Source organism: Crotalus tigris, unplaced genomic scaffold (assembly GCF_016545835.1).
Source record: "Crotalus tigris isolate CLP2741 ecotype Arizona unplaced genomic scaffold, ASM1654583v1 scf7180000024167.7108832, whole genome shotgun sequence".
Lineage (NCBI taxonomy): Eukaryota > Metazoa > Chordata > Lepidosauria > Squamata > Viperidae > Crotalus > Crotalus tigris.
Window position 1 is genome coordinate 1,355,645 of NW_024100417.1, and position 15,099 is coordinate 1,370,743.

A 15,099-nucleotide genomic window follows, 5' to 3' on the forward strand; every position below is an offset into this window, starting at 1 on the left:
TTGATGCAGAATTTTGAATGAAAAATCTATTTGGGAGGATTGAGACCCTTTAAGCATAACTTCCTTATAGTTTTCATGTTGCATAGTACCACTTTTCAAGAATGCCTACATACATAGCAAAGATGGTTGCAAAAACCCAGAGTATGAAGGGAAACTTAAGGTTGTGAGAATAAGTGCTTTCAGTTCTTTTCCACTAAACTTTATATTCCTCTTCTGAATACTGCTTGAGTATTGTATTAATAAGGACTGCAGTTTAGAGTAATAGGAATTTCACAAATTAGTCAACAAAGTGTTTAAAATTTGAAAAATATTTTCTTGTAATTTATTTTAAAACTTGGTTTATGGGCATTTCATTGGGTTTGCTTTCTGCCTAAGGCATTATATATAGGAAAAATCGTTTAAATTTATGTTTATTCTGTTTAGCAAACTACAGGTGAATTTACTCATTTAAATCATATTTAATGACTGAACCATCAGAATCTTTGTGTAGACATGAGAACTCGTAATATTGTACTAAAGAGATTTAGGATTTATGTAAACCTACAAACATCACTCTTGTCTCATTCTGCATATTATAGTAGCCATTATTCTTCTACCTCAGCAATACAAAAAAAAAAAAAATGTTGAGAAGAATCCCATCTACTCAGATGAAATAAAAAAACTATATAACTCAATAAGTTCTTCCCCTGTAGTAAAAGTTCAGAAGTGAATAGCACAATGTAGGTGAAAGTCTAGATTAAAAGGCTATAGTTTTTAGACTGATAGTCTGCAACATTTTATTTGTTTGTTTGTTTATCTCACATGAATCTGACATCTAATTGTACTTAACTGTAATTATAGTGCTTTTGATCTCCTCTTTTGTCCTCTTTTAGCTTCAGGAGGCACAAGGTGTACTGTATCTGATTTATGGTCTCTTAAATCCCTGTCTGGATAGTTGCTGATAGTTTGGCTGGTGAGACTTAATACTTTGTTTATTTAGGTGCTGTCTCATTACCAAGCTTAACACATCTTTTTAAATGTCCTTCCCAAGTAATCATGCAGCATTTCTTTTAGTTATGGGCAGCTTCTAGAATCTTTTCCAGTGCCGATTTTGTTTGATTCTCTCCCCAATTCCTATACATTTAATTATTTGTATTCTGGAATGTTTTCCCTTAAAAATACTTAAATTAATAAGGGCCAAGGAACAATACCTCTCATACCAGTTATATCATCTTGAAGAATAACAGGGATCAAAGTTTGCTTCATGAAATAAAATCTCATATTATAAGTGCTTTTACTTAAATATATTTGGAGTCTTCAACATGCCATTAGTTTCCATTGTAAAGAAATAGAATAGGTTTATTATCTTGGATTTGATGCTTTTAATGATTTAACAATAGCAACAAAACCACGGAAACCAAAACATGATTTGGCTCTGTTTTTATGTTTAAGAATCTATTAGATGAGAATACATTTATATCTCTGTCAAACAAATTTAATAAATTATTTTTGTTATTGTATTGTCAGTATTCATTAATATTCATATGACAAAGACTAGAATAAGAAAAATTGAAAATTATTCCCAATATAACCAAATTAAGGAAAAAGTATTAAGAAAAGTGTGTTTGATAGTACTGTAGTAAGCTTCGCAAATGTTCTTTAGAAAGGTTTAAGAAACCTTAATGTGGATTGCTAATGCCATTCAAAAAGGGTTGGATATCCTAAACCATGTTTTGTTTAACCATGGATATCCTAAACCATGTTTTGTTTAACCATTGTTTATTAAACTATAAAAGGTAGCATAGCATGCTAATGTTAATTAACTGCTGTGAATTATGGAATAGAATGATGTGTGGAACAGTTCATTAGATTTGATGAATATAACTTTTTCATTTTTAAAAAAGTAATGACTCAAGTAGGCTTGTTGTGGAAGGAAAATAACTCTTATAAACCTACAGTTCAGGCAGACATTTGCTCTAGTATGAACTGTCCTCTAGCATTATAAGTGAAGATGAAATTTATTCTTAACTGTTTTATTTCATGGAATCTACAATTGAATCCTAGTCTGGAACTTCGGTTTGTGAATGAGACATCTAAAAATCTTTCAAATGATGTTGCACATTGTCATGAATACATGTTCACTACAAGTCAAGAATAATTTTTTATACAACAGGATTTTCTACAAGAATGAACTTTATAAATTTTTCCAGGGTATCTTATTTTCTACAATATATGGCAAATGGGGCACCTCCTGGATCCTATAATGGAACTGTATCAGATTCCAGAGCAGAATTGTACCTGGAATAGAATATGTTGCTACTCATTGATGCTGGTATCTAAGTCTATAATACTCATTCATCATGATTTTTTAATTTAAAAATGGTTTGTATTTTCTGTATGCTAGAAAATGAATCTCTTGGTAGTCTTTGGGCATTTCCTTGCCTTTCCATGCAACTGCATAAGTCTTACATTGGTAAGACTTACATTTTAAGCTTCTTAATTTTGGATATGGTGTTTATTTTATTGTAAGTCCCATGTCTAGTAAGAATTGTTTCACTGTCACCTCTAGTTCCATTTATGAACTAACTATAAGACAATTATTGCAGAAATAGTAAAATGCAGTATGGGTATGATCTCTTCATACTTCATACAATAAATATTCCTGATATCGCTGTAGAATTAAGTATGAATAATGAAATATACCTCTAAATGTCTGTCTATGCAATACCAAGACCTGTGGTAGGAGCCTTGCACTTATTTAAGGATTGTTTTTTCTTTATAATTTCAGACTGTTTGCAAGTGATACAAATATTTTATCAGTTTCACAAAAGTCTGCATCTGACTTGATATCTAGTTATGGTGTTTTTTTAAGGTAGTAGCTGTGAAAATTTAGATATTTTAGTGTTATTTTTAAATAATGTATTTATAAAATAAAATGTCTATAATTGATTTTGATATATAATTATTGAATTTTTAATTAATTAACCCAAGTTAATTTTTGGGTCTGTAAAATGTAGAATATCGGACTTTTAGAGTTTGCTAATAGTAGGCAAATTGATTTTATAAATGGATAGTTTCCAAAGTCTCTTTGGTTAGTGACATAAAATAAGTCATATAATTGAGCTCCCAAACAAGAACCCTTCAATGTTTCAGCTTTGGTGGCTCACTAATAAATCTTTGAAAATGAGATTAAGAGAAATGCTGTCATAAATCGTACTGCAATGAGTATCAGTATTATTCTGTGTAATAAAATAAAATGCATATGAGTTAATTAGCTGCAAATGTTTAAAGGCCAATTTGTGCATTTGTTACTAGTTTTGATAGAAATACTTTGATATTTACATACTAAAGAATATTATAGGAGTTTCTAAACAGTATAGTTTAATTCTGCATGTTAATTTTGTGTTGTTCAGACAAATGAATAAAAATAGTTTTACTAAACTGCTTTTAATCTATAGACCTATAGATCAAAGAAAAAGTGACATATAAAGGTGGAAAATTAAAAAAAAAGTGATGGTTACTTCCATCCTTGTGTCAATTACTTAGTACAAGAAAATATTGATGAGCATGGCAGGCTAAGAACAGGAGTATTATAAGGTAATAAGGATAAGATCACAGATCTGTCTTATTTCCAAATATAAAACTTTATATTTTCTCATTCATTCCCAACTGAGATAGTCAGAATTTATTACAATGTTATCAATTTACACTGATATAATGATTACAGAATTGTAATAAAAATAAGAGGTTTCAATCCTTCACATACTATTATTTTAAATTTCTTAAAGAAATGTGCATGCTAATTGCTTGAACTACTCACCAACATATACAGCAGAGATTTAGAATTTACTATCCAAGAAAATATATTTTCTCTACATGGCAGTATTTTGCATAAAATTTTGTAAATGTGAATTAAGAATAAATGCTAAAAGTAAGTTCTATTAAAGAGACTGGGATCTGTGATGTCTGCATATAGCATTTTTCAGCACAGAGTATAAAGAATAGCGAAACTACTACTCTCCCCTCAAATTGTGACATATAAATTGAAAATGGATTATCTATTATGTATTGTCTTCCAATGCTGTTTCTTGAATACTCTGAGAACCAGTGAATGGAACAGAAGGTGTGTGTGTGTGTGTGTGTGTGTGTGTGTGTGTGAGAGAGAGAGAGAGAGAGAGAGAGAGAGAGAGAGAGAGAGAGAGAGAGAGAAACTCTTTATTCTATTAATAAAATTAAATTAAGAGGTATTTTTAGACCTCTTGAGTAAGTCCTAATTCTTCTCATCTAACTCAGTTGGGTAATTTGCTTTGTTCTCCAGTTATGAATATCTATGACTTAGCAGTAAATTGTAGTATTTTTAGTATTGTGGGTTTTTTTTTTAGTATTTTTAATCTTTGATACACAGTTTTCTCCCTGTAACTGCCAGTCCAGTCTTCTGGACTTTTATTTAGTAAATTACTGATCTTACGCACTACAAGAAAACTACGGCAGTGTTGTATATTATATTAATTGGCTTTATCAACAGATGAAGATATTGAAGTATTTCAGTTCCACAGTCTTCTCACACCTGATCCTTTAAATATATATAGTAGATTATTGCAGAAATTCTTATTTCAGTGATTCAGACTAGAAACAAGTAGTGCTGTGATTGAAATTTATTTTGTAATAATTTCCATCTCTGTCTCCAGCCACCCTGCTTCTAGCTTCTAGGGCAGTGATAGTGAACCTTTTAGAGACCGAGTGCCCAAAAACTGGCCCACCCCTGCTCTAGCACCTGCCCTGCTCCCACCCCATCTCCTACCCTGCCTGCCCGCAGGGCCACTTACCACCTCCAGGGCCCGCTGCAGATTGCCCAGGCAGTCCAGCAGCGCCATGGTGGCCACGCCCTCTGCCCGTGCCCTGCAGCATCAACTGTGTGGGATGGGGCGTGAGGGCAGAGTCTTGTCTACGCTGCCTGGCTGCCATGTCCTTGGCTGCGCTGCTCTGTATGGGCCACACTCGGGGGGCTGCTGGTGAAGGGGTCATGGGGGGAGACGAGGCTGGGGCAACGGCATGTGTGCCGACGCATGCCATAGGTTCGCCACCACTGTTCTAGGGAATTAATAGTAAAAATGTTTTGTTTAAAACATTATTTCAAATATTTTTGAAAAATTAGTATTGCCACTTGGGGGAGCTAGGACAATTTATATTCCAAATTGTTGTGAATCTTGCTAAACCTGATAGGGAAATTGGAAAAACAAGTGGGAAGAATTACTTAACATTTATAATGGATTATAATGCCAAAAATAACTGTAAAAGATCTGGAAATTCAATTTTTGGTTAATAAACCTTTAAGATCAATATGCCTAGTTTCAATAAGAAATTTGGCCAGAGACTGCATTTAATTGCATTGCTCCAATTAATCAGCAATAATGTCACAATAAAAGTCTATTTGATACACTGATTTCAGCCACTTCGTGTAACTGCTATATAGTTGATTTCTTCATGCAGTGTGTAAAATTGTTAGTTAATTGCTAACAGTTTTCTCAACATATGACAAATGACAATTGACCTGTTCAGCAATTTGATATTTAAAGGTACCCCTCTATGTATACTGTACATTGTTGATTCTTATGAGATCACCGAAGAATGACATTTAGGAATATTTAAAAGGAAAAACCATTGTTTGGTTATGAATGATAACCAAAACTATAGACTATCTTAGACTTCAATTATTTAAATTATTTAAAACTTTTTAAATCATGACTTTCAAGCTCAAATCATTTTCCCAATTTGCTTGCTTCCTTTGACAGTGTGCCAGTAGCTGACAGTGAAGAACTTCACAAACAGTGAAGAACTTCAGCGATGGCATAGTTTGTCATAAGGTGACTAAATGCAATGCAAGAAATAAACTTGGCATTCCTTGGTTCAAAGTAATTTCTTCTGAAACCAAGAGAAGATCCATATTACCTGGCTAAGGCTGGCAAGCTGCACAGTCACTTTTTTATTTTTATTTTATTTTTCTGGTCTGTCAGCGAGCTGCCACTCTTCCAAATTTTGGAAATTAAAAAGAAATAGAGGCTGCTGTGCATGAGTTCTCTCTCTCTCTCTCTCTCTCTCTCTCTCTCTCTCTCTCTCTCTCTCTCTCTCTCTCTCTCTCTCTCTCTCTCCCTCTCTCCCTCTCTCCCTCTCTTTGTCTCCCTTCCCCTCTCTCTCCCCCCCTCTCCTCTCTCTGATCTTCTGCTCACCTGGCAAGCTGGCTGCACGCTGTTCTCCGACAAGCTGACACACATTCTTATTGGGCTGGCTCTCTCCTGCCCATGGTCTGCCAGTCCTCCTCCCCCACTCAGTGAAAGAGAGGGGGGCAGTTGCGCTCCCCCCCTCTGTGTGTGTGTATAAAAAAGAGAGTGACCTCACGCTGTTTTCAGACAAGCTGATGCGCTTATTGGCAGGGCTCCGCCTTTGCTGCGATTCAGCAGGAAGCAGCAGCAAATGCAGGAGCCCCGCCCAATAAGCTTGTCAGCTTGTCCAAGAACAGCATGAGGCCACTCTTTTTTTACACAGACACAGAAACACACACACACACACACACACACAGAGAGAGAGAGAGAGAGAGAGAGAGAGAGAGAGAGAGAGAGAGAGAAGGGAAGCACAAGTGCCTCTCTCCGTCTCTGTCTCTCTCTCTCTCTGCAAATGGCGGAGGAGGCTGGAACCGCAGGAGAAGGCTCAAAGAGCCACATGCGGCTATGGAGCCGCGGGTTGCTGACCTGTGTTCTAAGGCTTCTATGATGTGAGACATGATTATGTGTCTTTGAGTTATGGAAATTCCATTTCAGTTTTCTATATTAATTTCATACATCAGATCATACCAATCATCTCTTGAAACTGCCATATTTGCTGTGCACCTGGCCTGTTTGCAACAAGTGTTGTGTATGTTTCCCAAATCAACCTCGATAATTAGAGGTGTGATCTGACAATTCTAGAGCCTTCCAATCCTTTTGCTTCCAGAGCTGGGAACTCTACTCTCCTATTCTTTTTCCATGCAGATCAGTCAGTGGCATGCTTCAACTGCTTAAGCCTTTGCTTGGAGACCATTGGGGCATATCTATATGATAGTGTCTAATTGAGTTGGGGAATGATTAGCTTGATAAAGATTTGGACTTAAGTCCTATAATGCAATTTGCAATTTGTCTCAGACAGGTGAGTTTCTATTTCTTTTATCCAGTAGGGTTCACAATGCTACATGCTGACATGTTTATAAAACTGGAATGAGCAGCTGGGATCTGAGGGATGCCTGCCAATTTCACTTATTGTTGAGGAATAATAATTTTTGTTTTAACCTATGTGCTGTTCTACCCCCTATAATAGTTGAGCATTTCTGTTACATTTAAGAGCTGTTCTTGTTGTGCAACAGAAAATCTAAAATGTCTTGTAAAATTTGGAGGCTATTTTGACATTTACCTGCATTATTGTTCCTGGCAAATGTTCAAAATTTATTTTACTAAGGATCTCTGGTACTGTTGGTGCGATATAACATTATGGTCAGATTCATACATTGAGCTAACCCAGAACATGGCATGTTGGGTTTGATTTTGTACAGATGAGAATCAGTGACTAAAACAGCGTTTTAAGGGCAGTAAATCAGTTTAAAATAGTGACTTATGGCTCGTATATTGATCAAAGACTTGGCTTGACTTTATGTTTAATTTAAAGTGACTTCAGCCCATATATAACAATTAATAGTAAGAAAAGAGCATTTTTTTCTGTTTCATTTAAGAACTAACATAAGCCATTCAGATTGAAGTTAAATTAAAAAATGAATCCATTCCATTGCATATCTAGCTGCAACATATGTTGATTTATCATTTATGACTTAGAAGTAATGTAAAACATAGAGAAATTTGACTTCAGTTGAATTCTGGCACAAAAATTGACTCAGGTAGCAGACAACATATTTAAAACATGTATTGACAATATATATATGCCTCTGGATAGCTGGCTTTTCTTTACACTGTACCCAGTATTGGCCAGGGCTAGCTTTTCCAGTTGCTCCCACAATGCCCTGGAACAAGCGTATGTGCTTTATTCATAATTTAGGGCTAGTCATATGTGCATGCATATATGAGAGATTGAGAGCCCTTTCTTAATTAACTAGTTTGTTTATGTCTTGGCTATTTGTATTTAAGATTAAAATGTGATATTTGCCTGAAGGTAAGGATTTTGTAACATACAAAACAAATAAAGTTTTGCCAAACATTTCTTGGACAGCAGGTATATTGCTGAGCTTTTGAGCCACTCTGAAATAATCATAAATCATTTTGTGAGCAGAGTAGAACTACAGTAGGCAGCTAAGATGTACTTGCAGCTTTAATTTATTTACTTTTTGCCCTCTTCATATCCATTATACATATATTGATAGTATTATATAAATAAATATCCCTACATGCTGCATGTATTAATTTTATGGGGAAAAGTTATTATATGTGTTATCACAGTACTTGGATATTTCCTTATGCCAGGCATAAGCAACTTATTTTGCCTTTTTAGCAAAAATAAAATTGACCTAAATTATTAAGACCCATTGTTTCTATAAACTTTAAATTCTCCCTTCCAGATAAAAAATTCCACCAATGATATCATTGCATCTTTGAATATATCTCTTATTGTTTGCCATTATTGGACCTCTTTGTATGAGGAGAAGGCTTCTTGGCCATTAAGCCCACATAATGCATACAACTTTCAATGAAAGCTGTGATGGAAAACTAGTTTACAATCAGATTTTTCCCCAACAACAGCAACTACAGTATAATAATAGGTTGCATTTATAGAGCTGGAGTCTCTATCTACAGTATGTGTACTTACATGTTCCAAAGATGATTAAAGAAAATGAAAAACATATGGAAAAAGGAATAGCAAAAGAATGTTATATTGCATGCCATTCAGCCAATTTTTAAACAAATCATTACAACTTAATCATGAAATAATATTCATTACTATTTATTAAAGTTACACTAAAAAGGAATGTCACGTACATTTTGCATACTATATAAACTGAAAAAAATCTAGACAATTGATAATTATCATTTAAATATTTAGCTGGAATTTTTTTAATAAGAACATTTTAAATATTTTAATTATAATTCAGTAACATATATTACCCTTACACTGTTTAGATTTTAGGACAAAAAACAGCTGAAAATGTAACATATTAATTTTAGCATTCCTCAAGTGCACACAGTGTATTTGTGTACATATTGTGTACATCTAGCTTCTACTTGAACACATTTATAGGTAGTCTACCACCTTTCTGAGTAACTGGAAAAATTATATCAAGAGATATTTAAAAGTATGTTGAATGAATGAGTAAATTATTAACGTGGAGTGAATACAAATACACATAATATGAAAGTGAGTTGAGGTGGTTTAAGAAAATGATAAGGATTCAGTTGAAAAACAAATATATGGATGAAGAATAAATCAAGTGAGAAAGGAAAGACAATTGTAGTTTGGCAGAGTTAATGAAACCCTGAAAAAGAAGTGAGAAATTGAGAAAAGGTTGTGTAGAAATCTATGTATGGATGAAGTGGAAGCAAAAAAAATGGTTCAAGCATTTATGTAAACTGGATTTAATTAATATTTCTTTTTGCTTATCTCACATCTTTAATTTCTTTTGCTTTCTATTTTTTACTTTGTATCTGCAGTTTTCACAATGTTGCTTTCCATGAGTCAGAACGGCATGATATGGCTATGTACATATGTATTGTTAGGAAGGTTTTTTCTAACATTCAACTGGAATGTTCATTCATTATTCCATCTGCAGATTAGAATGAAAGAGGAAGTCTTGACCTTCTTCTGTATGCTATGTTTTCAGCTAACTGAAGAATGCTATTATATATTTTTTTTTCTTAAGTCTAGACCTACCCAAATTTTATAAGCCTTAGGTTCTTGTCCTGGGAGATCTATGTGGAACTAGAACTGATCTTTCCTATAGTGGATCCAGAATAAGAGATAATGTTAAAGAAAAGTTCTGAACTATATAGAAAAAGCTATGCAAAATGAAATGGTAGTAAATCATGCAATCTAGCCTATACTTAAGTAGCTAGTTTATTCGAATGCCATCAGGGTATTTTGGCAAATGCTTTATTGAAATCAAGTTACGTTATAGCTATAACATTCTCATTATCCAATAAGGAAATTCCAGAATCAAAAAATGAAATGTTAATCTGGCAAGAATTGTTCTTGACTTAGGTTTCTATATCTGCTGTATATAGTGGTTTTCAGATGTTTGTAGTGTATATGTGGTGGCTTTATTCTTGACAAGTCCATGCTGATTTCTGATAATGATCACATTGTTTCAAGGTATTTACTATATTTATTAAACTCTCCATGAGCTAGTCTAGAGCCTTCCTGACTTTTGAGATTTTACTGTTTTCTAAATTCCTGAAATTTGCTTCCTGCTCTTTTTGAAGATAGAGTTAATATCTGCCCTCTCCAGTCATTTTGCACTTCAAGATAATCCTAACTATGTGTAAAGTTTTAGCCTGACCATTACCAGAGTTGCATTCTAGTCTCTTGAAATGGATATTTGAATTCATTTAAAATAAATAGATATCTTCTGACTAGGCTTCTGCCAATTTTGAACTTCAGTCCTATCCCTTCATCTTGCTTTTCAAGTTCTCTGATGAAGTATCTTCCTATTATTGGGGAAAACTGAGACAAAGTAAGCATCAAATAGCTCTGCTTTCTCTTTGTTATCTGTTAGCATCTTGCCGTCTTCATGAACAACTGGTACTATATTTTTATTCTTTTATTTTCTCTTTATTTTGAACATACCTGAAGAATTCTTTCTTTATTCTTAACATTGTTGGCCTGTCTCAGTTCATTCTGAACATTTGTGACATTGTCTTTACTATTCCTGTTCAGTTATTTCTTCATTGGTGATCTGTCCTCATTTTTACTACTTAACATTTAAACAAAAAAGATGTCCTTACTTTCAAAATTTCACTGAGATTTTGAGGTAGCTGTCCTTCATTTTTTTCTTCATTGGAAGTATTTGTAATTGGGTTTTTAATTTCTCTTTTTTCTCAGTGTCCTTAAGCTCTTTTACTCTTTAGCTTCTTTTGCCATGGATCCTACTAGCATTGATATGCATTTATTAAATCGAGCAATCCTTCCCTTCCTCCCTCTATTTCTCTCTCTTTCTCTTTCTCTCTCTCTCTCTCATAGTTCAAGATTCATGTTCAGTGATATTTAGCTGTAATGTCCTTTTTAGATGCAATTTTTTATTGGACTGAATGGAAACAAAATAAGCAATAATATAAGTATCATATTCAATGAAAATTATGATAGTGTTAAAAAGGCATCAAGTCTATTTTTAAAATAGATACACATTACACATTGGATCAGCATTTTCTGATCTAAATAGGTAAACATAGGTGGTCATGGGTGGGCAAAAAATCAGAGTGGGGGGAACTTTTGACTTCCTGCAGGCTTCCCCATTTACTTTGCCTGTGGGAAGCTGGCAGGGAGCATCAGAAATCACATGATTGATACTAAAATATAAACTATCATGTTGTTATTTGTTGTTTTAACCATTTAGTTGTGTCTGACTCTTGGTGATTTGATGACTTTATAGGCAAGTGCTATACAGAAGAAAAAAATCTGTGACTTCTATTATAAAATATAGTTCAGAAAAAAGTGGCCTAATGTTCTAGTATTTGAAATTCTGGGTTATGATAATAGTAGCACAGATGGATACTTCATTTTGCTAGCATCTATTGTTTGCCAGCCATCTCAATCTGGAAAAAATAAAATATTAAATGACTGTCAATATTTTTGGTGTCTTCCACTAATGTGCTGGATTGTGTTTTTCAAATAACAGATTTGGAACAATTAAAATGCTAGAATTATGTTCTTCAGTTTTACTGAACATATTTTTCTTTAGTTGAGTTGAAATCATAGCTACAGATGGTCAGTAATATTTGCCTGAGTGTAATTATCTGTCTTTTTGATTAAAGTTCAGACATGATTCTCCACTTAAACCCTTGTCAAATGTTGCTTTCTAGAACAAAATTGTATTTGATTTTTCCAAACTCCCTTTTCGTGCAGCTCGATTATTTTATTATTTTCTCTTTATTGATTAACATTTATGAATTGTCTAGCTCTAGACATTCTGGGCAGGCAAAATAAAACTCACAAATATAGTATTGTATTGTAATAACAAGAAGAAAGACAAAAAAGTCTGGATAGTGATGTGTGGTACCTGGAGACAGCAGAATAGAAGAAAAAGAATTGGAGAAAACCATAAAATTCAAATACACGCAAATAGAAGTTGAAGGACTTTGGTAAAGAAAACCAAAAATATTACCAACAGTAATAGGTGCCTTGGATGCAATCCCAAAACATCTGGGGCAGCACTTGAACACCATTGGCCTTGACAAAATCACTATCAGTCAATTGCAAAAGACAGCTTTACTGTGCTTGGAACAGCTTACATCCTGCAATGATACCTCTAATACCATCAAACAACAACATCTACTTGAGAAGTTTTTTTCTCCTCTTCCTCCATCACCTCACAAAGTATTCCTGCTCCCTTCTCTTTCTTTTTTCTTTTCCTTTCTATCTTGTTTGGCTGCATTTTTCTCCCTGGCATTCCTCCTGCTCCCCCCCCCCCATCTTATTTTCTACCAGCTCATCCCATTCTACCCATTTTGCTCCTGTTCACTTTGTTGCTGCTTTTCTCCAGTACAGGAGATGGAGAATCCACCAATGGGTTTTCACTGTCTGCCTGCTCTTGAGATCAAGTAGCCAAACTTGACATGCCCCCTCTTGCTAGAAGATCCAGTCTTGACTTGGTCTCAAACTCTTGAAGACTTATCAAGGTTGGCTCTCAGGTTTAGAGATCTTCAATTCATTTAGCAGGTCAGATACCCATTGTTGGATTCTCCTGGCTTTAAATTGAATATTTGCATATTCCCTAATTAGTGATTCTCTTTCAAAAAAGTTAATCCCCCCCCAAATTCCCCCCCCCCAAAGATGCTGGGATCAGTGCAGCCTCCAATCGGCTGATTTGAGACTTCTGGGTGTGTGGGCGGGGAAAGTACTTCTCTGTTCATTTCCCCAGGGCTCTGGGGGGGGGGGAGGAAAATCATTTACCAATTCCCTCGTTGGCATTTCTGTGCGGCGCTCAGCGCTGAAGCCACAATCAGCCCCAGTGTTTCCCCTTCATTCTCCATACCTCCGGAGGCTGTTTTCAACGGCCCGAAAGTCACAGCCGCCATTTTGGATGGCTGCCGAGTGTTCAGATTCAATGGAGGTTCCCTTGGCCATCAGAAACAGATCCGGCTGCCAATTAATTTGGTTTTGTTGCATTTGGGACAAGAGCCTCAGGAATGCTTGCATATCCTTGTCAGCCCTACGAAACTTCAACCAAGTGTGCTGTGGCTGCCATTTTGGGCGCGCTACGCGTCCGATCCTGTAAAAATTCATCAGCCGGATAGAGTGCTGCGGGCCTCTGTGTGCCACAGAGTCTTTCCCTGGGACTTCAGACCACTCACACTACCTTGCCACCCCAAGGATTTTAGCAGAGTTGGTTGCGGTCGCCATTTTGGGAACGTTGTGAGACCCTTCCTCAGGCCTACAAATCAGACCTCCTGCACTGATTGCTGGCCCCAAGATTTCCTGCAAGGCCTTCCCTATACTCTGACTAATTCTCAGCTTTTCTGGGGAATTATTTTAGCCCTGTCCAGTTACTGCTATTGGGCCTCATCTTCTGTACCAAGAAATTACTAACTAGGCCCAAATTTTCAGGCCACCGCCTTGTTTTGGAACCGCCATTTTGAATTCACATTGTCTCTGTCAGGCCTCATCTCAGGCCCTCTGCGCCCTTCATTGGGGCTTTTTTCTGGTGCACCTTGACTGGCCACCTAAGGCCTCCGGGCGGAGCCCAGAGAGTGGCCCCAAATGTGCCTTCGGCATCTTTATTTATTTATTTATTTTCAAATATTTATATGCCGCCCAATCTCAAAGGACTCAGGGCGGCGTACAAAGTTAAAGCAATCATAAAACAATAAAATAATACAGTCATGACTCAATTGCCGTGACCAAAGCCCAGAGAGAATTTTTTTCTGGTCAGGTGATCAGGGGAACAGTCTTGTTACTTGTTCCAATTCCGCTTCCGCCAACTGCTTGCCTGCCAGAGCTTCGCCTCAGTTTCTCTGAGACTGCTCAACCAGGATGGAGGACTCCACAATGCCTCACCCCAGGGGCACTGTCTCTCCATCTAGTTATGGCTGCCACAAATCCTCTGAACAGGAGGTGGCAGGCAAGCCCAAATCTAAGGCCAAGAGAACCACTCTCAAGAAGCCTTCCAAGTTGGCGGAAAAGCAAGCCAGCCTTAGGCACCAGGCTCTGGAGAAGGAGTTCTCCAGAGCGCAGAGACAGGCCGGATTGGAGAAGGATCAATTGGTGGCCTCAGAATTTGACCTCCCTTTAGGTCTTTCACCCTTGGCCCAGGGCATGTGGTCTATCACAGGGACACTCACGACACTTAGTTCCCCACCTGAAATGACACAACACACAGCTACCGTCTCGGGTTCAGCTCCAGAGGCCACCTTCACGCTAATGGCTGCAGGCCTCAGGGGACCAGACATCGGAGACATTTTCTCCGACGGCCGCCTTGAGGCCTTGCTATCCAGGGTTGTGGACCGTGCTCTAGCAGAACGGTCCTTCCATCTATCTGGGCAGGGGACTTCTACGTTAGGCATGCCACCTTATGTCCCTCCTATGGGGTTTCTTATACTTCAGGAACCCACATCTCCTGCACACTCCTCCATGAGCGGATTCTCATCCCCGCAGGGTGAGGAGCGGCCAGAATTTAATTTATCAGAGGAGGAGGAACTTCTCCTTGAACTCTCCCCATTGGGAGGCTTGTTCAATCCAACTCTGTTTCTTCCCCTGCTTCACAAGGCCACATCAACAGCAAACATAGGGCCCAATCAGTTCCCTCTGCCGCAGGCAACATCGGATTCCAATCCAAATCCGATATTTGTTGAAACGGTGGCAGCACAACATCACGTCCCATGTCCCTCTATTTTTCTTAAAGGGATCAAAAAACAGTGGGCCTCCCCTTCCTCCCTTCCT

The 15,099-nt window shown here is 36.7% G+C and overlaps 1 protein-coding gene across 4 annotated transcripts in view; it reads left to right on the forward strand.

The window, feature by feature from the left end:
• FKBP5 (FKBP prolyl isomerase 5) overlaps positions 1-15,099 on the forward strand; it is a 64,428-nt gene that overhangs the window by 2,172 nt on the left and 47,157 nt on the right. Inside the window, exon 1 of one of the 4 annotated variants that reach the window (XM_039323388.1) lies at positions 873-952. The exons of the other annotated variants lie outside the window; for them this stretch is intronic. The gene's annotated coding sequence lies outside the window, so the exon portion shown is untranslated. Of the gene's footprint in view, positions 1-872; positions 953-15,099 lie in introns of those variants that run through there. 4 annotated transcript variants of the gene reach the window in all.